The 25,098-nt window shown below is 32.4% G+C and overlaps 1 protein-coding gene and 1 pseudogene across 1 annotated transcript in view; one reads left to right on the top strand and one right to left on the bottom strand.

Moving 5' to 3' along the window:
- Positions 1-25,098, top strand: part of GRID2 (glutamate ionotropic receptor delta type subunit 2) — a 1,321,579-nt gene that overhangs the window by 148,221 nt on the left and 1,148,260 nt on the right. The window lies entirely within an intron of this gene.
- LOC102728863 (protein transport protein Sec61 subunit gamma pseudogene) lies at positions 14,150-16,591 on the bottom strand (annotated as a pseudogene).

The following is a 25,098-nucleotide window of genomic DNA, read 5'->3' as shown; positions in this document are numbered from 1 at the left end:
TGTGAATATATACACCTTGCCTACCCTAGATTTTATTCTGTGTTAACTGAAATATATATTCATTTGTGATGGTTAATTTTATGTGTCAATGCAGATAGGTCATGATACTCAGATATTTAGTCAAACATTATTATAGATGTTTCTGTGAAAGCAGTTTTTAGATGAGGTTAACACTTCAATCAGTAAACTTTGAATAAAGCAAATTGTCCTTCATATTGTGGGTGGGCCCCATCCAATCAGTTGAAGGGCTTCATAGGAAAAAAATGATCTTCAGTGAAGTAGAGGGAATTCTGCCAGTATATCACCTCTGGACTCAGATTGCAACTGTTCCATTGGTTTTCATCTTTCTGGCCTACCTAGCATGTTTTGGACTTGTGAAGTTTCTATAATTGAGTGAGCCAATTCCTTAAAGTCAGTCAATCAATCAGTCTCTCTCTCCATATCCAGTGTGTGTGTGTGTATGTGTGTGTGTGTGTGTGTGTGTTACTTACTATATGTATATATCTCCTGTTGGTTCTGTTTCTCTGAGGAGCCCTGAACGCTTTAAGGCCTAGAAGGTACTGACCATATTATAGTAGTTTGAACAAAAATTTTGGCCTAAGGCAGAAAATAACTCCATTTATATGTAATGTGATACAGTGATGGTAGATGTTGAAAAGGCAAATATGGCATGGTCAAGATAATAGAGTGAACAGATATTCTTCCAGAGGCAAGACAGGCCTGGATATTGTACAAAAGTTCCCGACCTCTATGATGGGTGACAAAATTTGAGAACTACTAACATATCCATCTGGAATGGAGAAAAATTAACTTCAGTAATATATAACACTTACAATGGTTAATTATGATCATTATTAGGTTCTTAAGTTTAGTTCCAAATCATTTTACAAATACTGTCGCTGTTTTTCCTTTCTTTTGTCTTGTTTTGACTTCTAGTGGAAATACAATTATCATAGGCCTTTGAAAGCCTAGAATAAGCGGGGCTTATTTGAAACTCGGAATTCTTTGAATCTGAAATATATTTCCTGAAAGTTTTTCTAGAACTAGTAAAATTGTACACTAACCTCATTATTTTGTTATTTTTTTAAAAAGATTTTATTTATTTATTAGAGAGAGGGAGAGAGAGAGGTAGTGAGAGAGAGCATGAGCAGGGGCAGGGGAGAGGGAGAACCAGGCTCCCCGATGAGCAGGGAGCCCAATATGAGGCTCGATCCCAGGACCCTGAGATCATGACCTGAGCCAAAGGCAGATGTCCAGCTAACTGAGCCACCCAAGATGCCCCTATTTTGTTCTTTTTAAAAATATATGATATTAAAAAAAAGGAGAGAGAATAATCTAGGAAAGAAGTGCACATCAGGCAGCCAATTTTTTTGTTATCAAGAGTTTAATATATTGGATCTCCTATTCTAAAAAAGAATATTACATTAAGAAACTTTTGAAGCTCAATATACACACCTCCCTGATCCATTTTCCTCCTTTATTCCTCATACCTATTTTACCATATATGTATTTATCATAAATATTTATCTATTATTTTACATTTAAAAATTTTATATGTGTGATAGAGCCTACTTGGTATTTATATAACTTACTTTTTTCAGTTAATATTTTTTGATGTTTGCCATCATTGTGTACATAAGTTTGGTTTATGCACTTTCATTGAAATAGAACATTTACTTTTTTACTTTTCAAAGATACAAGTATTTTACTATCTTGTGGATGTATGTTTTATATACATATTTATATACCATATTTATAATTTGTTCTAATACAATTTACACAGTTTTACTGAATATTCTTTGTGCATGTCTTTGTAAAAATAATATTTTAGTGAGTGTTCTTCACATATCTCATTCAATAGTGAGATTTTAAAGTGCTCATCAATTTTTAAGCTTTTAAAAAATGTTTGAGTCCTTTAAAATATTTTCTTAATATTTTAGAAAAATTATATGATGCAAGTCTTGAAACCTACACTAGTTTTCCCAGAAAATTACATGTATTTACACATTGAAGCATTAGACCTACTTTCTTCTACCTTACAGATATGGAGGTAAAAGTAGAGTTTGAGCATGTGGAACTTCCTGCAGAACTCAGCCAAGGAGTATACTATGTTAAGTATCCATCATGTTAGTTTACATGTTTTCTAACGTAGTAAAGCAGATGTTTTAAGTAAAACATTTAATCAGGTGTATTTGTCATCTTTTCTAGCCAAAAGCTCCAAGAAATGTAAAATGAGGAATGATCACAAATACCCTCCATATGTCTTTTTCCTAAGAAATCAAATACTCTTCCAGTATAGAAAGCCATAAAACCTAAAATTACACTTTTATTTCCTTCCTTATCTCTGACATACACTTTCTACAGGAAGCTTTTGAAGTTATTTTTGTTTTTCATATTGATAAATTTAAAATTTAAATCCAATTATATGAAACCCCAACTAAGTCTTAGTCTCTTCTCTAGGTGCTTTACAGATGTATCTGATTATATCTAGTATTTAATCCCAAGGAAGCTTTGAATGATTGTGTGTGGTGGCTTTTATTTTTTTTAATTTAAATTCAATTAGCTAGCATATAGTACATCATTAATTTTTGGTGTAGTGTTCAGTGATTCATTAGTTGCGTGTAGCACCCACTTTTCATCACATCACGTGCCCTCCTTAATGCCTATCACCCTGTTACCTCATCCCCCCACCCACCTCCCCTCTAGCAACCCTCAGTTTGTTTCCTGGAGTCAAGAGTCTCTCATAGTTTATCTCCCTCTCTGATTTCTTCCCATTCAGTTTTCCCTCCCTTCCCCTATGATTCTCTGTGCTATTTCTTATATTCCACTTATGAGTGAAACCATATGATAATTGTCTTTCTCTGATTGACTTATTTTGCTTAGCATAGTACCCATCAGTTCTGTGTAAATGGTAGGTATTCATCCTTTCTGATGGCTGAGTAATATTCCATTGTATATAGGAACCGTATCTTCTTTATCCATTCATCTGTTGAAGGACATCTCGGCTCCTTCCACAGTTTGACTCTTGTGGACACTGCTGCTATGAACACAGTACAGGTGCCCCTTCTTTTCACTACATTTGTATCTTTGGGGTAAATACCCAGTAGTGCAATTGCTGAGTCATAGGGTAGCTCTATTTTCAACTTTTTGAGGAACCTCCATGCTGTTTTCCAGAGTGGCTGTACCAGCTTGCATTCCCACCAACAGTGTAAGAGGGTTCCCCTTTCTCCACATTCTCACCAATATTTGTTGTTCCCTATCTTGTTAATTTCAGCCATTCTAACTGGTGTAAGGTGGTATCTCATTGTGGTTTTGATTTGTATTTCCTTGATGACAAATGATGTGGAGCATTTTTTCATGTGTCTCTTTGGCATTTGTATGTCTTCTTTGGAGAAGTGTCTGTTTATGTCTTCTGCCCATTTCTTGACCGGATTATTTGGTTTTTGGGTGTTGAGTTGGATAAGTTCTTTATAGATTTTGGATACTAGCCCTTTATCTGATATGTCATTTGCAAATATCTTCTCCCATTCCATAGGTTTGTTTTGTTTTATTTTGAGTGTTGTTTAAATTTTGCTTATGGTCACCTGTATAGATGGGGTAGTTAATTTTCATTTCATATTTTTAATACATTAAAGCAGATTTGACACAGTGATTATTTTCCAAAGGGAGCACATCTCATGCTAAATTAGCAGGGAGTTTGTAGGTATTATTCCCAAGGAAAAGGTTCATCAGCTTAGAAGTATGTTATTCAACTCTTTGTGTTTTTTTTAACCATACCACTGAGATTTTATGTTGTACCTTCTGTAGCTGAAATTTTTGTATATTGTGGTAATCTCTGTACAGATTAAATGCCCTATTATTTAGGGCATTACAAAATATAGAAATGATTTATGTATTCATGTAGTAATAAGCATTACTCCAGAACATAGTACTTTACTTTATGAACACATAATTCCTTTAGGGCTCCTGGCCAGGGGTTTGAAAACACAAAGCAAATGAATTTTTGTTTTCCCTCTGTGAAGGTCAATAAATAGCAGTTTATAATTACAACTCACAATACTCACATCACTAAATTAAAAGTGTATTATGGTTGATTTTGAACACTGCAATTGTCTACCCATCACAATCTGGCAAGGAGAAAGCTTTAACTTTAATTGTACTACTATACTCAAGCAGGATTCTTGACCTTTCCTATCACAGTGTTTGCTATTTGGGATAGATATAGTGGGAACAAGTCAACCTTGTTTCACTCTGTCATTGTTTAAACATATCATAAATTTAAAAGGGTCTTTGTGTGGCTGTTGATTTTTTTCTAACAACCCTTAGCTGGAAGCAAATATATATTTTTGCTTAAGAATAAAATTAAGGTTTTCAATTTGTGCTGAAGGTCACCATTCAACACCAAAATATTTTTGTTGTTATTTCCTGAAAACTCAAGAAAGAGAATTGGTTAAGGATAGGGAAGTGGCTTGCTGCTTAGGGAGATGATATTCTATAGTTTTTAATTAAAGGTCTTCCCTGACCAAGATATATTCCTAAAATAGTTATTTTCTTATACTTTGAGTTAAATAATTAAATTATCTTGCTTAAAAAAATGTAAAATATGTGAATACTTCTTCATAGAACACTCTTAAGTCATTCTTGATGTATCACTGAAGGTCTCACAGACCAAAGATGAAGCCAGTGAGACCTGTTCTGCAGATACGTATGGCTACGCAAGTGTATTGAGATGTCTGACAAAGCTCTCATTTCTGTTGAGACGCATAAAGATCAGAATAAATAGATGCACCTTTATTATAAGGGACACAATTTTCTCTGGTTCAAATTTGGACAGATTTAAATTTCAATTTTTATGTAAATCCATGTTTATATAAGAGATAGAAATAAATTTATAGCATTATAAAATAAATCATAATATATTGTTTATAAAAATAGCTATAATATTTCTATTAATTTTTCAAGGCTCTTATTAAATGATCTTGATTACATATGCCTTTACTGTGAAAGTCAGTGATTCTAAAATGTAGTAACTAGTTACTGTAAAGTTCTCATTTAAAACTGATAGTGTTTCATTTCCTAATTCTGTTTTCAGAATTCAAGGTCAGAAACTATTGTCAATCTAGGTGTTGTAAATTATTCTCTCAAACTGAGGTTTTTGCCCTCATCCACTTAGAATTTTCTTTCAAGATTCTTGCTTGTAAAATCATTTGTATTTTTTCTACGCCATTAAATTGTAAACTCACTCTTCCTGTAGAAACCCTCACTTGGGGTATTGATGTATACTTAAGTACACAGATCCATCTCACTGAATTTATGTATACAGAATAAATTTTACCGTTACAGAGTTTTGTCTGAAACTTTTGAACCACAGTATTTATGAGAATAATTTAACTTAATTAGGTATTATTTTTAATCATTCATATGTATCTTTTGGAAAATAAAGCAAAAAAAAAGTCTGGGGGTGCCTGGGTGGCTCAGTCCTTAAGCGTCTGCCTTCGGGTCAGGTCATGATTCCAGGGTCCTGGGATCGAGCCCCACATCAGGCTCCCTGCTTGGCGGGAAGCCTTCTTTTCCCTCTCCCACTCCCCCTACTTGTGTTCCCTCTCTCACTGTCTCTCTCTCTGTCAAATAAATAAATAAAATCTTTAAAAAAAAAAAAAGTCTGTGGTAAGTTTAACAACAGTGAGTCTTAACTCTAAGATCAGTAGAAATTAGGGACTTGGACAAACGTGTATTCAAACCTGAGTTATCAAATCCAGTTCACTGAAATTGTCAACAGTGATTTACAAAAATGAGCTGAAGGTCACTCTTCATTTATTCACTTCTATATTGATTTTTCTTCTTCTTATACCTGTTCTCACACAGCTTCTTTTTGTTTAAAGAACTTTATATTAAAAAGTCAGGAATACTAGGACTTAAGCCTCCTATTGTTAATTTTAAGAGGAATTTAACTCTTTCTTGTCTATCTTCCTTCCATAATGAGAAGTGGGATACTAGATGTTAGATTCATTGAGGTCTGATGATTCTACTGGTCCCAGTCTCCATCTTAGAGTCTTACCTTACTACCTCTATTTGTTTCTTTTTTTTTTAACCCAGTTGCTACTTTCTTCAGCTTCTCTTCCATTTAAATGCTGCTTCCCTTGCCCCACCCCCACCATTTATATGATGTCACTTTCAGTGACCATTCCCCACCCCATTCTCGAACATTCATAAAATATCCTTTCCTAAGTTGTGGAGCATATGATCTTCCTCTCATCTCTATCATTCCTTCCTATTCTATCATATAGTCTATAATCTGTCTATAATGAAGAAGTTAAGAATTAGGGCTGTTGTAGCAAGAACCAAAGGAATGAGAAAGAGTGGAAATAGCATAGCTCTGGTTGAAACTGCTTTAATTATGCCCTTTATGTTAGCAACACCTTACTCCCTCTTTATTCTAAGAGGGTTTTTACTACATTCTCTTCCCTATCCTAACCCCATTTCAAACAGAGGCTCATCTCAGTTCAGTTAAGAGGAAGAAAGACTGTTCTCTTTAATGTTAGACATAAAGCTGTAGCCCTTCATACCAGAAAGGTTTTAGTAGGTATATTAACTTGTTGTTCTATGTACTTTAGCACAGTCTAGATGAATTAAGACAATATATTTAACTATTTTCTTCTGATGACAAAACAATATAATGCCTACTAGCACTGTCACTGTGTATAAATTTTAAGAGTGTCAGAACACCTTAAAAAAAAAAGGCAGTGTGTAAATCCAGCATATTATCTTCAGATCAACTACCATTTGATAGTGTGTGTCAAGCTCCAAGGAATCAAAAATGAAGACAAGTTAATTGATCTCAAGGAGTTTACAGTCTTATAGAGGAGCTAGAAATGTAAACACATAAATAGTAAAAAGGATTGATTTATTTAAAAATAGGAGCATATATAAAATAGAGCAATTGTATAGAAAAGTGCCTAATTCTCATAGGAAGCTAAAGCAAGTACTTAAAAAAGTAAACTCTCCTGGGCAGAATGTTGAGGGATAAGTAGGACTATTTGTCAAAAAAGGAGTGGAGAGGGAGGTGAAGGAAATTTTAGGCAGAGAGAACACATACAAATTCAAGAAGACATTATTTAATTAATAACAATATTTTAATTCATTAAAGTGTGTTTTTTGAGATGGGATTACATATATGCCAAACAAGAAAATGCCATACTGCCGCCATAAGGTATCATTTTACCAGATTGCTTGATTTGTTTGCTCATTGCTATTATGGAAATAATGTTAAAAAATTATTTACATAGAGTTATAATTTACCAGCAGCAAATAAAAAACTCCTAGAGATGTGAATGATGGGGCAATTTTCTTTGGAGTTTCATCAAAATCTTCATTGAGGAAGAGCTTACATTCCTCTAATTGGATCTTTCCTTTTAAAAGTATCTAATTAGGTATTTGTTTGCAGTTCATAAAGCATCATAATCTTGTTTGTTTGGAAATCTTGTTTGACATGTCCTTCTGTTTAGTCTTGGTATTAAATTAGGTGCCAATAGAATAAATAATGAGATTGTGAGATGTTAATACCAAGATCAGTTCAGTTTTCTACCCATTTCCACTAATGTGAAAAGCATCTAACACATTTGCATAAATCTTGAGTTATAAATGGGGTAATAACCAAAATTACAAATTTTACTACTTTACCTCTCTTAGGCAATAGACAATATGGACAAAAAGAAAGATCCTGTACAGGCAGAGGTTGACACCCTCACAAAATCGTTTTGTATTATTTTTATCACTTTTATTTTCATTGCTTTTCAGAATTTTTGTGTGGATTTACACTTATTTTTCTTTTTAAAAATGAGTCTTGCACTTTTTTCTTTATTTTTCAGATTCTTCCTTCTATTAATTTTTTTTCTATATTTTGCTCCTTCTTCCAACCCTCTTTTTTTTTTTAATTAATGTATTTATTTGTCAGAGAGAGAGCACAAGCGGGGGGAGTGGCAGACAGAGGGAGAGGGACAAGCAGGCTCCCTGCTGAGCAAGGAGCCAGATGTGGGACTTGATCCCAGGACTCTGGGATCATGACCTGAACTGAAGGCAGATGCTTAACTGACTGAGCCATCCAGGTGTCCCCCAACCCTCTTTTTTATGTTAAGCTTATTTTTCTGTTAAACCAATTAGACCATTTAGCTTTTAAAATGTATTCTACATTCTCTAAATTGTTAATATCTATGAAACTAGGCTTAAACTGGCCCCGAATTTTTTCATCTTGTATAACTGAGTTTTTAGAAGTAATCTAAGAGCTTAGTATGTCTTGGAAATGGGTGATGTAAAAAAATCATATTAAAGCTGCATGAATGATGAGAAATGTAAACTTACCTATAAGTATATGAAAATTTGACCCAAAGAAGAACTAGATTATCAGTAATATATGTAGATCATAGAGATTGTAATGAACCCAGGGTATGTCAGCTTTTATCTAAACTAAGAAGGATAGGTTAATTCATCCACCCAATACAAACTAAAATATAGTTATATACTACAAGCATTGTTACCATGTTCTGGAGCTAGATACAAAAATATTGTTATTTAACATTTATTGAGTGTTTATTATATAGCAGTTATCATTTAAAGGCTTTCATCATTGGGTAATAATAAGTTTTCAATAACCACCTTGAAGAGTTATAATTTGCTCAAGTTTTGAGGTCAGAACATTAAAATTTAGCGAAATGAAACGACTCTACTGAAGTCAATCAGCTAGTAGTTGAAGAACTTGGACTGGATCCTAGTTCTATCAAAGCCCATGTCCACTACCTAATGTACTTTAGAAGCTCCACTTACCCAAAATATTTGGTTATATATTAACCAATTGGGAGAATTCCTAACCAAGGAGACTTATTCCTTTGAAAATATTTTCTTTAGTTTCCAGTTATTTTACATTCTATTTCCAAAAACAGTTGTAAGAGAATGAAAGGCTTGTTTTTTGTTATAGCATCCACTTCCAGTATTGGGACAACCCAGTGAGAAGGGGGTTGGACAAATTGATACTGGGTCAGGAGAAGAGTTACAGGAAAAAGGCACACGCAAACAGGAAAACCAAACAAAAGAAATGAAAACCAAAACCACAACAAAAATACAAAATCTTAGAGAGTAATTCCAAATCCATCAGCTTTGAGGTCCCCTTAATTTTTATTTTTTTGAAGGCATGATTAAAAATAAGAGTTAATGAGAGATGTTTGGTGGCAATAAAGCAAACCTAAGAAGGCTTAGTCATAGAGAAGAGTTCATTGCTCTCTGAAGTATTTTCACAATAATAAGGGCTAAAATTACTTTAATAAGAATAAAATTTGAAAATGTAGTTATATTAATAAATTAAGGAGACACTGGTTTCATTATAGTCTAGGAGATAACATTATATATACACAAAATATTTAGTTCATAATATATTCCAAACTTACTGAAAGCAGAGATAATGTCATAGATATATTAAAATTTTGCTTAGAAGCCTTTTATAAACACAAGTGCCAAATATTTTAACCCAAATAAGGTTATTGGCATTTCTAAAGGCTCTAGGAATCCTAAGTTATAATTGGATGTGGACCTTGAGTTTAGGAGACAGTTTTCCCTGAATACTAAATTTTTCTCTTCTTTATCACCTTAAAAATGAAAACTTCCAAATAAAACTTCCAAAAAGATAGGGAGAGGGAGGCAAATATTTTCGCTTTAACTTTAACCTCCAGTAGAAAAATAACTCCTCAAATGTGGCCCAAGAGTAATTCAATATTTTGACTTAAAAAATAATACCATTTGGTTTTTAAAAATAATACCAATAATTAAGCTTTAAAGTAATGCAACCCTTATTCGTTTTTGAAAAAGAGAGAGACAAATTTATTTCAGTATTGTCAAAGGAAGCCCTCATCCCTCTTTAATAGGGACTATTATTTATAAAGTCTTTCTAAGTATAAAGAATTGGCTGGAATTCTTAGAGGTTTGCCACAGCCTAACCACGGAATAAAGTCTTATACCAAACTGAAATGTATTAGAAAGAGAAAAAGGGTCTTTAAGCAAAAATTGGCTAAGATAGTTCAGAATTACGAAACTACTAGTGTCTCATAGGTGAGCAGAATTTACACTTATTGTGTGTTAGCTGTGACTCATAGCATATAGACATTATCTCTAAAGTATCAAACAAGAATGATCAATAAGATTTTTCAAGTTTTACAGATTTAAAATAGTGATCTGAAACAGACCTTTCAGATTATGTAAATCAGTGGTATTCACTGCTTCACTGGAATACTGTTCAATTTTGAGAAACATATACTTCAATTTTGTTAATTAATACTCTCCATGTACAGTATTCCTAGAACATCTTTTAAGTAGATGTGTAGTATGTTGTTGCATTGGGCACAAATCCTGGCAGTAAATAGCAAAATGCAATGGTAAGGTCAAGACAGTTTCAAGGAAAGAAAACATATTTCCTGGAACATATGAGAACTTTACCATTTGTGTATATAACAGAGCAATATAAGGGCAAAATGACACAGTAGAAAGGCAAGGAAATGGAATGTTCAGTGTAGATTGTTTAAAAATTACTATGTGGTATTGGAATAAGGAAGGATTGTGCTTTAATTATTGTTGATCTACAAAGAATTTTGTTGGTGATTCTTTAATTCCTCCAGTTGCCCAGTCCTAAAAACCAATACTCCAAAATGTTCCATAAATCCAGACAAGGCTGAGGACCAATGATCTTGTACAGCCCTTTCACTGAAGGCTTGAATGGTTCAGTGATTTAACCGTAGTCAGTGAGCCAGTCATTACAAAACCAGAACTAGAACACAGATCTCCTGTGTTTTTACCTGCTCTGCTTTCTTCCATGCCATGCTGCATAATATGAAGATAGTTGTAACATTTGTGGGGTTTTTTTTTTTTTTTTTTAGGTGTCAGGTGGATTTTTTTTTAACTCTAACTGGTAAGATTTTTGCAACAGTCATAAATGACCAACAGAATCAGTCAAAATAATTTACATGTGCATTTTAACAGCTTTATCATGATATACATGACATACAGTAAACTGTACATATTTAAATTGTATGATTTGTACATTTGTTGTATGTATGAACCATAATAACCATCAAGATAATGATTATCTCCCCCACATCAATTCTCATTTGCTTCTTTGTAGTTCCTCCCTCCCACATTTCCTGTTTGCAAACTCCAGCCCCAGGCAAATGTTGATTATCTTGTCACTACATTAGTTTGCATTTTCTAGACTTCTATATATGGAATCATACACTATATATTCCATTTTGGTCTTGCTTCTTTAACTCAGCCATAATATTATGGCATCTATATTTCAGGGTTTATTAGTAGTTCATTGTTTTTTTTATTGCTGAGTAGTATTCCATCATATGAATATACAATGACTTTTTTTTTTTTTAACCTATTCATAAATTGCTGGGCATTTGGATTGCTTCTAGTTTTTAATTATTAGAAATTAAGCCTCTATGACCATTATTATTCAAGTCTTTGTATGGATATATGCTTTTATAAATTCTGGGTAAAGACTTAGAAGTGGAACAACTGGTTCATATATAATAAATATATGTTTAACTTTTAAAAAACTGCCAATTTGTTTTCTAAAATAGTTATACCATTTTACTCTCTCACTGGTAGTATATGAGAGTCCCAGTTGTTCTACATCTTCAGCAATGCTTTATGTGTCATTAAAAAAAATATTTTATACATTGAAACATGTGCATAGTAGTGTCTCGTTGTGGTTTTAATTTGCATTTCTCTAATGACTAATGATGTTGATCAGTTTATCTCTTTGATCTGTTCAACCTTGTATCCTGAAACCTTGCAAAAACTTTTTAGTTTTAGTGGCTTTTGTGTAGATTCTGTTGGATTTTCTTCATAGATGATAATCATATCATCTACTGGTAAATCAAATTTTATTTCTTCAATTTTGGATGACATTTTTTCTGATTTATTGGATCAGCTAATATTTCTAGGACAATGTTGAGTGGAAGTGATGAGAGTGAACGTTCTTGACATGTTCCTGATCTTTTTTTTTTTTTTAAAGATTTTATTTATTTATTTGAGAGAGAGAGTGAGCAAGAGAGAGAGAGCACACAAGCAGGGAGAGCAACAGGCAGAGGGAGAAGCAGGCTGCCCTCTGAGCAAGAAGCCTGATGCGGGACTCGATCCCAGGACCCTGGGATCATGACCTGAGCTGAAGGCAGATGCTTAACCGACTGAGCCCCCCAGGTGTCCCAGACATGTTCCTGATCTTAACAGTCATCACCATTAAGTATAATATTAGCTGTAGATTTTTCATACATGGTGTTTTCAGGTTCAGGCATTTTCCTTTTATTTCTAGGTTCCTCAGAATTTTAACCTAGAATTGGTCTGTCATGGTAAAGATTCTGTATTAACTTGACAGGAATGTGTGTTGTGCTGTTGTTCGTTGATGTGCTCTATAATTATCAATAGTGTCAGTTTGGGTAACAGTGATGTTCAAGTCTTTTACATCTTTATTGAATTCCTGTATGTATGGTCTATCAATTATTGTGAGAGAGGTGTTGAGATTTCTTTCTATAATTATAGAATTGTCTTCTTCTCTTTGAAGTCCAGTCTGGTTTTGTTGTATGTGTTTTTGCAGATCTGTTGTTAAATATTTACAATTTTTTGTTCTCCTGCATTGCCCCCTTTAATCACTGTGAGATGGTCTTCTCTATATCTGGTAATAATAATTTGTTCAGGAAAGGTAATATTCTTTGTTCAGAAATTTACTTTGCCTGATATTAATATAGTCAATCCAGTTTTGCTTTGATTAGCACAAGCACAGTATCTTGTTTTCCATTCTTTTATTATAACATATTTGTATTTTTGTGTTTAAAGTATATGTCTTATAAGCAGCATATAATTGGATGTTGCTTTTTAAAACTCTTAATCCAGGGTGCTTGGATGGCTCAGTTGGTGAAGCATCTGCCTTCAGCTCAGGTCATGATCCTCATGGTCCTGGGATCCAGCCTGGCATCAGGCTCCTTGCTCAGCAGGAAGCCTGTTTCTCCCACTGCCTGCAGCTCCCCCTGCTTGTGCACTCTCTCTCTGACAAATAAATAAATAAAATCTTTAAAAAAAATAAAAAATAAAAATCTTAATCCGATCTAAATGTTTCTGTCTTTTAATTTGGTTAAGATCATTTGTATTTAAAGTGGTTTTGATATGATTGAATTTAAATCTACCATCCTGCTATTTCTTTTCTGTTTGTTTTCTTGTTTTGCTTCCTTTTGGATTAATTGAGCATTTGTTTTGATTCTTTGTTGCCTTTTGGTTGACTTATTTATTGACTTTATTGTATTATTTTAGAGGTTGCTTTAGGATTTAATAGTATTCATATTTAACTTATCAGAGTTAACCTTCAAGTGATATTACAGTTCTTTAAAATAGTATAGAAATCTGATATCATTGTTCCCCCATTTCTTCTTTCATGGCCTGTGTGTTATTGTTGCCATATATTTTACTTCTGGTTATGTTAAAACCCCACACTACATCATTATTTTTCTCTTTAGTCAATTGTGTTATAAAGACCTTTAATATGAAATATATGTTATATTTATCCACATATTTTTCATTCCTAAGGCTCTTCATTCACTTGTGCCAGTCCATACTTATATTTGGATCATTCTCTTTATACCTGGAGGTCTGCCTGGTGATTAATTTTTAAATCTTTTGCATATAATGTTTTGATTTTAGTTTTATTTTTGAATTATTTTTACTGGTAAAAAAATCATTAGTTGACAGTTTCTTTTTCAGTACTTTAAAAATGTTGATCCATTGTCTTCTGGCTTGCATTGTTTCTGATGATAAATCAGCTTGTTCTTTATCTTTGTTCCTCTGTATACAATGTTTATCTTTCTTCCCTTTGTTTTTAAGATGTTCTCCTTTTCCTTGGTTTTTAGCAATTTGATTATGATGTGCCTTGGTCTGATTCTTTGCATATCTCTTGAACTTGAGGTTTGTTAAGTTTTTTGAATCCATGGGTTTATAGTTTTTATCAAATTTGGGAAAAAATGAACCATTATATTTTTCTGCTCCTGTCTTCTTTTTTTATTTTGAAATTATTTTAATTTAGAAATATGAAACATCTTGAAAGAAAACAAAGAAAGAAAAACACAAAATACATAGACAAATTTTTACTCCATGAACTTCTCCAATACTCACTTGTTCACTAATTCCCAAGATGAAAAACTTCTAAAAAATATTCAGCCACCAACAATGATGTTATTAATAGGGATATAGATCAACTTCACAAAAAAGCCAATGAATCCCATTATAGCACCTCCTATTGCTGTTGCCATGGCAGTCTTCTGAAATTCTTTTATATCAGGTTTAGTACATCTACTAACCAGCTGAATTCAGTCCTTCACAACCTGCCACCTTGGCTCAATGAACTGAATTACCTGATCCTTGATGCCTGCCCACCAACACCTCAAACGCCAGGAACAGGCGGCACTGCTCCTCCCTTCTTTGTGGATTCCAACTATAGAAGGATAGATTTCTTGGTTTTCCTATGAGTTGCTAATGCTCTATTTTTTTCAGTTATTTTTTTTCTCTATGTATTTCATTTTTAGTAGTTTCTAATGCCACTTTTTTCAAGTTTACTCTTCTTTTGCAAACTCTTCTAAGTAGTTAATGCCCTATTATGAGGTTTTCCATTTTGGTATTAAGATAGCCAATAGCCTCAGCCTTAAGTAAACCTTAGTAAATGATGTGTCTACAACTTTCATGTGTTTCTGTCTCCAGCTTTATAGATACTGTACTCACACACATACACTAATGAGTACTCCGCTGAGTACATAAGGAGGAGTCACTTGGGGGTATGCTGGACTGTCCAGTCTTCTGTCCTTTACCATGGTCTAGAAGTGTTCTTTAGGTTGTAAGCTATGACAGTTGTTGGGCTCACCTTGTTTGTTTCTTGTCCCCCAGGTATCACTGTCCTTTATATCCTGATGTCAAAAAATTTAAGACTGTTTTTTCATATATTTTGTATAGTCTCTGGTTGTTTTAGTGTATTGTTAAATATGGTCCCTGTGACTTATCTTGGCTGGAAGTCAAAGTGCCACACACATATATATTTTTAATATTGGTACTTTTTAATCTTTGGAAAATCTTACCTTACTTTTCAAAGCTGTTTCACAAATAGCTATTTCAAGTTCTGGCTGTTAATATTATGTGTACTCATCAAAAATAAATGAACAGTATGTTACTGTACATTTAAAGTCTTGTTAGGAGGGTATATCTCATGTTAGTGTTCTTATGCATAAGAACAAAAAAGTGGACCCAGAAATATTTTGGTGGTGATAGGTATATTTACTGTCTTCACTGTGGTGATGGTATTATGAGTATACGCATATGTTCAATTCCTTCATAATGTATATATTAAATATGTAAAATTGTTGTGTGTTAACTATACCTCAATAAAGGTGAAAAATAATGAATATATTTTATATATTCATAAAATATATTTTATCACTAGAAACTCAGTGATAATTTAACAATTCCATCTTTGAATTTTCTCAATAAAGATATGGCTTTATGTTTTATTAATTGCATTTAATACTTTTGTATAATGTTATTAAAGTATTTTCTTTAATAAAATATACTAAGGCATATCATTTAGTGATTGATTAGACGTATATCATTTTTAGAAAAATAAGAGTAGAGTAAGACCCACTGTTAATTTTCAAATATATAAAAATGTACGTTTCAATAGGAATTCATTAAACATTTGCTTTACCAGCATTATATTGCCCACTGTAGGACATATAAAAGACATTTTAAAAAGAACATATTTGTTCCAGAAATCTTATAATGATATTGGAAATATAAGATTAAGTTTAAGGAACTTTTGCTTTGTATTGTTGAATACATATGAGTGAGTGATAGCCTAGCTATTATTATTAGGGCATTTCAGCACTGCACAGTGATTTGATGTGCTGATAATTTTTTTTAATTTTAAGTTTTAAAAACTTAAAGATAAGCTTTATATTAAAGATAAGCTATTATTCAAAAAGTTTTACAAATATTTTATTATTTAATTATCACAACTTAATGTAGTAGATTCTTACATTATTCCTAGAGGATGAAACTGTGGCACAGAGGGGTTATATAAATGTCCAAGACAATACAACTAGTAAAATTTTATAGTATGTTGAAATAAAACTCTTATATGCTTACATATCCTTAATACTTCATTACTTTAGTTGTCCAATATTGTTCACTGGTGAAAAATGATTAAAATAATAAAATATTGTATTAATGACTAATAAATATTACATATATATCAGAACCTATTAATATTCTAACCATTATGTAGAAGGAAAATATTAGATAGATTTTTCTAAATATTATGGTATTTAAAGTTGTACTTTTTTTTATAGTCTATTTTTTTATTGAGGTATAATTGGCATACAATATTATATTAGTTTCAGGTATACAATATAGTGATTTGACATTTGTACACATTAGGAGATAGTCACCGTAATAGGTCCAGCTACCATCTGTCACCTTGCAAAGTTAATACACTGTTATTGACCATATTCCCCATGCTGTACATCTGCATGATTTATTTATTTTATAACTGAAAGTTTCTACTTCTTAATTCCCTTCACCCATTTTCTACCCCTACCCCTGACAACCATCAGTCTGTTCTCTGTGTCTATTAGTCTGGATTTTGTTTTTTGTTTTTTAAACTCCACACATAAGTGAAATCATGAGGTATTTGTCTTTCTCTTTCTGACTTATTTCACTTAGCATAATACCCTCAGGATTCATCTATGTTATCACAAATGGCAAAATATCATTCTTTTTTAGAACTGAATGGTATTCTAATGTGTGTGTGTGTGTGTGTGTGTGTGTATGTACATATACACCACATTTTCTTCATCCATCCAACAATGGATGCTGATGTTTCCATATCTTGCCTATTGTAAATAATGCTCCAGTGAACATAAGGGTGCATATATCTTTTCAAATTAGTGTTTTTGTTTTCCTTGGATAGGTATCTGGTAGTGGAATCATATGGTCTGGATCATATGGTAATTCTATTTTTAATTTTTTGCAGAGCCTCCATACTGTTTCCATATTGCCTGCACCAGTTTACATTCCCACCAATTGTTCATGAAGCTTCCTTTTCTTCCACATCTTCACCAACACTTTTTATTTCTCATCTTTGTAATAATAGCTGTTCTGACAGGTGTGAGATGATACTTCATTGTGGATTTGATTTGCATTTCCCTGATAATTAGTGATGCCGCCCATGTTTTCATGTGCCTGTTGGCCATCTGTATGTCTTTGAAAAAATGTCTATTTAGACCCTCTGCCCATTTGTAATCAGATTTTTTTGTTATTGAGTTGTGTAAGTTCTTTATGTATGTTGGATATTAACCCCTTATCAGATATGTTTTTCAAATATCTTCTTCCATTCAGTAGGTTGTGCCATTTCATTTTGTTGATGATTTCCTTCACCGGGCAGAAGCTTTTTAGTTTAATGTGGTACCATTTGTTTAATTTTGCTTTTGTTTCCCTTGCCTTTGAGGACTGATGTCAATAGCTTACCACCTATATTTTCTTCTAGGAGTTTTAGAATTTCAGGTCTTACATCCAAGTCTTTAATCCACTTTAGTTAATTTTTATATATGATGTAAGATAATGTCCTAGTGTCATTCTTTTGCACATAGTTGTCAGTACCATTTATTGAAGAGATTGTCCTTTTCCCATTATGTATTCTTGCCTATTTTGTCATAACTTAATTGGCCATATATGGGTGGGTTTATTTCTGTGCTCTTTATTCTATTTATTTGTGTGTCTATTTCTGTTCTTATGCCAGTATCATACTGCTTTGAATATATTTTTAATATAGTTTGAAATCAAGGATCATCATGATATCTCAGCTTTGTTCTTCTGTTGAAAGATTGTTTTGGGTTATTTTGGGTCTTTTGTGGTTCTATAAAAATTTTAGAATTATTGTTTAGTTCTGTGAAAAAAATGTCATTGGAATTTTTGATAGGGATTTCATTGAATCTGTAGATTGCTATAGGTAGTATAGAAATTTTTACAGTACTAATTATTCCAATCCATGATCATGGAATATCTTTCCATTTATTTGTGTCTTCAATTTCTTTCATCAGTGTCAAAGTTTTCATTGTACAATTCTTTTACCTCTGGTTAAATTTATTCCTAGGTATTCTTTTTGATGTGATTGTACATGTGATTTTTTCTTGATTTATGTTTACGCCACTTCATAATAAGTGTAGAGAATCAAATGCAACAGATATTTGTATATTAATTTTATTTTATGGAATTTAACTGAATTCATCTATTAACTATAATGGTGGAGTCCTTTGGGTTTTCTATATATAGTATAATCCATCTGCAGATAGTGACAGTTTTATTTCTTTCTTTCTAATGTGTCTGCCTTTTATTTCTCTTTTTTCTTCCCTCGTTGCTGTGGCTGGGACTTCTAACACTGTATTGAACAAAAGTGGGGAAAGGATACATCCTTGTCTTGTTCTTGATCTTAGAAAAGCTTTCAGCTTACACTGTTGAATAAGATATTAGCTGCAGATTGCCATATATGGCCTTTATTCTGTTAGGTACATTACCTGCATACCCACTTTGTTGAGAGTTTTTTTCATAAATGGATGTTGAATTTTTTCAAAAGCTTTTTTGCATCTATTGAGAAGATTATATGATTATTTTCCTTCACTTTGTCAATGTGGTATGTCATGTTGATTGATTTGTAGATGTTGAACCATCCTTGCATCCCTGGAATAAATCCCACTTAATCATAACATGTGATTGTTTTAATGTGTTTTTTGATTTACTTTGCTTTTATTTTGTTGATGAGCTTTTAATCTATGTTAATCAGGGATATTGACCTGTCATTTTCTTTTTTTTGTATATTGTCCTTGTCTGGCTTTGGCATTGGGGTAATGCTGGCCTCAGAAATGTATTTGGAAGCTTTTCCTCCTCTTTAGTTTTTTTGGAAGATTTTGAGAAAGATGGGTATTATATCTTCTTTGCTTGGTAGAATTCACCTGTGAAGCCATATCCTCGTGGACTTTTGTTTTTTGGGAAGTTTTTTATTACTGATTCAATCTCCTTACTAGTTATTGGTCTGTCAAATTTTCTATTTCTTCATGATTCAGTCTTGGAAGATTATAAACTTTTAGGAATTTATTGATTTGTTCTAGGTTGTCCAATTTCTTGGCATATAATTTTTCATAGTAGTTTTATGATCCTTTATATTTCTGTAGTGTCAGTTGTAACTTCTCATTCATTTCTGATTTTATCTGGGCTCCTTCTCTTTGTTTTTCTTGGTGAGTCTAGCTAAAGCTTTGACAATTTTTTGTTAGTTTTATTGATCTTTGTAATTTTCTTTTTAGTATCTATTTCATTTAATTCCACTCAGATTAAAACTGTATTCTTAAAAAGATTTTATATATGTGTGTGTGTTATATAAAAAGGTTTATATATATATCTATAAAATATCATATGATCATTTTACCTAACTATTGCCACAACATATAGCCAAATATAGATATTTAAAATTTGCTATTGTAAAATGATGGAATTTTAAAAACACATCAACAAAGTTCCTTTATTAATGAAAATTGTTTTTTAGTATCCAGTTTATAAGGCTAATCAAGTTGATGTAATGTATAATTTGTGAGGGTTGAGGTCATCCAAAATATACTAAATGAAATGTGATCATTTTAAACCGTCTCAAATGGGTAAGGGGGGACGGAATCTACAAATACAGAGATGGTTAAACTATTCGATTTGAGAGAGAGAGAGAGAGAGACAGAAACAGGGAGAGATTATGTTTTTGTTTAGTATTGTTAGATGTGTAAAGATGTACTTAAATCTTTTAAACTTGGAAGAATAGTTTTGTCATGAAGCAGCAACTCTGGACTGGAAAAATGCTAGAATTTAAAAAAAAACTATAAATGCTATACTTTGCTAATACAACACTTATTTTCTCATATGCAAGATAATTAAGGTCTCAGTGGTTAACCCATCCTAGTATCACTGAGGGGTAGCAATCTGAATCTAATATCAAGTTACTTAGTTTAGAATAAATGGAGAGACACATCTTTGCAGTTTAAACACACAGTTTCCAGTGACCCAGTTTTTGGGATATTACTGTCATGGTTCACTCTAGGTTTCTAAATACTGTTTCTGTGCTTACTGAGCCAGAGACAGCATGCTTGATTGTGTCAGTTTATACTTGAATACCTTTAATATGTGAATTCATGCATTCTACTCACCATTTATCACTTTAAACCTCTAGGGCAGATGAATATAAACACACAAATGTAGTTTGGATTTTCTTATATGTCATAAATACCCTGGGCTATATTTTGGTTTTATTATAATTTATAATTTTAAAAAAGATAAATGCCTTAAATTTCATTTCTGGAAACAATTTATTATTTAAAATAAAATTTGAAACGATTTAAAAATTTATGTAGATATATATCACAATATATATTGCAAATCACAAATATATATATATGTACACAAATACACATACATACATACATGCCATAAATTTGTTCTTGGCATGAGTTACATCATTTAAAGAAAAATACCAGTCCTGAAAAATAGTACATGCTTAGGAAATAGCTGTTGACTTAATGACTGCTTAAGTAAATGAAGAAACTACCTGTAAAGTTCATCAAAATAACATTAAAAAAATTAATTGCATCTCATCCAATATTATAGTTATGATACTGTTCTCTATATTATTTCTATTACAATATCTTTGGTTTTCTTTACTATTGAGCTTTTTCATTTTTCAGTTCCCTTTCCTGTGGTGTTTTCCCTCTTCTTTCCTGCCCAAACTAAACATATAGTTTAATTCTAAAATGTAAATTTGGAGTGTAGCACCATGAAAGTTTTTTAGTCTATGTGGAAGTAGTCAGTGTGGAAATTTTCAAATTTTCAGATTTTGCATGTTTCCTTGATGGCCACTTGGAACAAGTTCTTTCAGGATATGAGTTGCCAAAGGGAAAGTATGGAAATAATTTTGATGAGCATGCTATGATCATACTTCTACGACATTCCTAAGTAGATGGCTTGCCTCGGACACATTTTTAATATATCTTTCTTAACCATTTTTGTCACTCTTATAGTCTTCATCCCATCCTTGTAGACGTTTTTCTCCTTCTTTTCCCCAACCACCAATTCATTGTTCCAAATTTGAACTCAATTTTCTGTCCACTTTTCCCTAATTGATAGAGTAATAGTGATAATTCTGGATGGGAGCACTCACAGGAGTGCTTTGTTAAGGACAACATCCTAATTTTCAAGGCCCACTTGGGATATCTCAAAGACAAACCAAGATTTACCAACTTCTTTTGTTGAGCTGACTTGCTTAAGAGTGCAACTGCTTTTATGAGAATCATCACATTGTCAAACTGTAGTAAAGGAAGATAGATATCTCATGTGAACCAGTTGAAAAGACAACAGAATCCAGATCTGTGGTTATTGATGAATGTTTATTTAAGAAATGTGCTGATTTCAGAGGAAATGTAATGAAGGAAAATATTACACCTGTTGTGTGATTGTGGTACTGGATTAATGGACTTCTTTGCAAGTTAGAGGAAGAATTTTATGATTGATAAGAAGTAAGGAAGTTACATAGGCCCTTTTCTGAGCTAAAGTGAATTTAGTCTACTATAGTCCAGGTGTAATTTTTAATTGAATTTGACCTTTCTAGTACCAATTGTGGTAATGTGGATGAAGAAATGCCTGAGTTATGTAAAGAAAGTTTTTAAAAACGTTTTTTATTTGCAGTGTTTTACAATATTATTCAATCAAAAATATATCCTGAACAGTTACAATAACTCAGGCATTATGCTATTTAATGAACATATAAACACTATAAAATGGATACTGTGATGTTCCTTGTTTTACATATGGGAAAACTGGAGCACAGATATATTTATTAATTTGTTAACATTAATAAGTTAACACAGGAAAGCAGAACAGGTTTTTGAAAACAAAAAGATGATATGGCTAATAAAATGTGTTGCTTTTATAAGGAATACTTTTCAGGCCATTTCTTTTCTGTTTTATGAGCCACTGCTATCTTCTACATAGTGGTATTTATAAAGCGGAGATCATGGACAGGTTTTGTTATGACAGTAACCCCACCATGTTGTTGTTTTCTTTAAAATAGTCAAACTTGTGAATAAGTCAGACCTTTGGCTTTATTATCTACTGTAAACCTCACCTAGCAGTATGTATTTTTTTCTGTATTGGTATTGTCTTTAGACCTTTTTCTAATTTTAATTGTTGAATGATAACATAGGTGAATTGACCAACAGGAACAAAATTATTAAGTAAAAAATAAGTAGTACAAATTAATCAGTTCAGAGGAGAGAGATTGCTGTGGGCTGCAGTAGGCTGGAAATATGTTAGAGAAGAGATGAAGCTTGATCTGGATTTTGAAGATAGCAGAGAGGGGAAGGCATATTTTGTGAGGGTAAATTAATACACTTCTCAGATAAATATAAATGTTAAAGTATCTTATTAATTCACTTTTAAGAGTAATCAATAGAAATCTGATTGTTTTCAACTTTGTAATTAATCCTAGCTTAAAATTTTCCATTAGATATGGAGTCTTATTATTATTATAATTATTTTGAGTAATATTTTTCCTTCTGTTTAATTTTACTAGTTTTCCAAAAACAAATAATAATTCTTGTAAAAATACATGTATTCTCTAAGTTCCACTAAAATGTAGGTTTAATATTATTAATTTGTTAATGTGAACAAAAAACAGATAATCAGAATCCATGAGGAAGATGGAATAGGAATGAAATGAATGGCTTCTTTTTCTTAACATCTTTGTTGAAATATCTTTGACAAATAAAAGTTGTGTATATTTAAGGTGTACAACTTGATACTTTGATATATATACTGTACACATTGTGAAATAACCACCACAATCAAGCTAATCAACATATTTGTCACCTCCACGTAGTTATCATTTTGCATGTGTATGTTGAGAAGATTTAAGTTAAGATCTATCCTCTTCACAAATTTTAAGGATACAATACTGTTAATTATCTTCACTATGGTGTATATTAGATCTCTAGACCTTATGGATCTTGTGTAACTGAAACTTTGTACTGTTTGGCCAGGATTTCCCATTTTCCCCTCCTCAGCCCTTGTCAGCCACCATCCTGCTCTGTTTCTAGGAATTTAACTATTTTAGATTCCACATATAAATGAAGTCATGCAGTATTTCTCTTTCTGTGTTGCTTATTTAGTTAGCACAATGTCCTCTAGCTACATCCATGTTATCACATATGGCAGGATTGTGTTCTTTATGATTGAATAATATTTTGTTGTGTATCTTTATCCATTCATCTGTCAAAGGACGTTTAGACTATTGTAAATAGAGCTGAAATGAGCATGGGAGTGCAGATACCTCTTTGCAGTCCTCATTTCAGATCCTTTGGATATATATTCACAAGTGGGATTGCTGGATCATATGGTAGTTACATTTTTAATTTCTTGAAGAACCTCCATATTGTTTTTTTATAATAACCATATTAACTTACATTTCACCAGCAAGGTTCTCTTTTGTCTACATCTTTGCTAACACTTGCTCTCTTTTGTTTGTTGTTGTTTTTTTTTTTTTTTTTTTGATAATAGCCATCCTGACAGATGTGAGATAATATCTCATTGTGGTTTTAATTTTCATGATAATTAGTGACATTGAACACTTTTTCATATACCTGTTAGCCATTTAAAGTTCTTCTATTTGAGAGGTGCCTATTTAGGTTTTTTGCCCCCTTTGTAATTGAGTTATTTGTATTTTGGGTATTGGCTCTGTAAGTTCTTTATATATTTTTGATATTAATCCCTTATCAGATATATGGTTCATAAATTTTTTCCATTGTGTAAGTTCATTTTCATTTTGTTAATTGTTTCCTTTGCTGTTTATTTTAACTTCTTATAACTTCTTATGTAATTTACTTGTCTTGCTTAAAGTGAATGTCCTTGTTTATGGTAATAACAGATATCAAATTCTATTGTACATAAGTTTGTATGACATTAGTTCATAGTTTTCATGTGTCAATATTGGTTTCAATAACAAAAAAATTTTCCACATTTTCTTCTCTAAATGGAAACATTGTCTAACTATTGGTAAGACTCATTAATAGAACACCAGGAATATTGAGAAGTACATTTTCTTGACATGGTGCCTATGTTAGTTTCCTGTGGCTGCCATAACAAATAACCTCAAATGGGGTGGCTTATATCAACATAAGTGTATTCTTTCACAGTGTTGGAGGCTGGGAGTACAAATCCCAACTCTAGGAATGTTGTGTTCTTTATGGAGACTCTTGGAGGAAATCCATTCTTTGCCTCTTCTAGCTTCTCTTGATTGCCCTGGTATTCCTTAACTGTGGCTGCCTCTCTCTGATCTCTGTTTGGTCATATTGCCTCCTCTTCTTCTGTCTATCTCAAATCTCTCTCTGATTTTCACTTGTAAGGACATTTATTATAGGATTTAAGGTCCTCTTGGATAATTAAGGGTAATCTCTTCAGCTCTCCCAAGATCTTTTACTTAATTACACCTGTAAAACTTTTTTCTAAATAAGGTAATATCCATGTGTTACAGGGATTAAAATATAGATATATCACCCTCAATCCCCTACAGTCCCCTGTTCCATCTTCTGAGCTTTCCTCAAAACTCATGTTTCAATCCCTATCTGTGCTTACAGCCCCTCAGCTAACTATGCTCCCCCTCCTACCCCGTAGCCCTTGGGAAATTGCCAACTCTTTATTCCAAATCTTTACCAACTTTTAAGACTTCTCATCTTATTATTCCTATTTGGTATCTAATTCTCTGAAGTCCCTATGTTTCATATGCTGACAAGGTTGGTAAGGTTGACTGGTCTAAGCACAACAGATTTATTTTTTCCATGCACAGTTAAAGTTCTGAAGTCAGCAGGATGGGCTGAATGTGTAAACAACACAAGCATGGAGAACAGAATTAATGCAGCTGTTACTAAATAAGTACACAAAATT

The sequence above is a fragment of the Leptonychotes weddellii genome, chromosome 2 (genome assembly GCF_054177405.1).
Source record: "Leptonychotes weddellii isolate Sample4059 chromosome 2, ASM5417740v2, whole genome shotgun sequence".
Lineage (NCBI taxonomy): Eukaryota > Metazoa > Chordata > Mammalia > Carnivora > Phocidae > Leptonychotes > Leptonychotes weddellii.
This window is presented reverse-complemented; position numbering and strand designations above follow the sequence as displayed.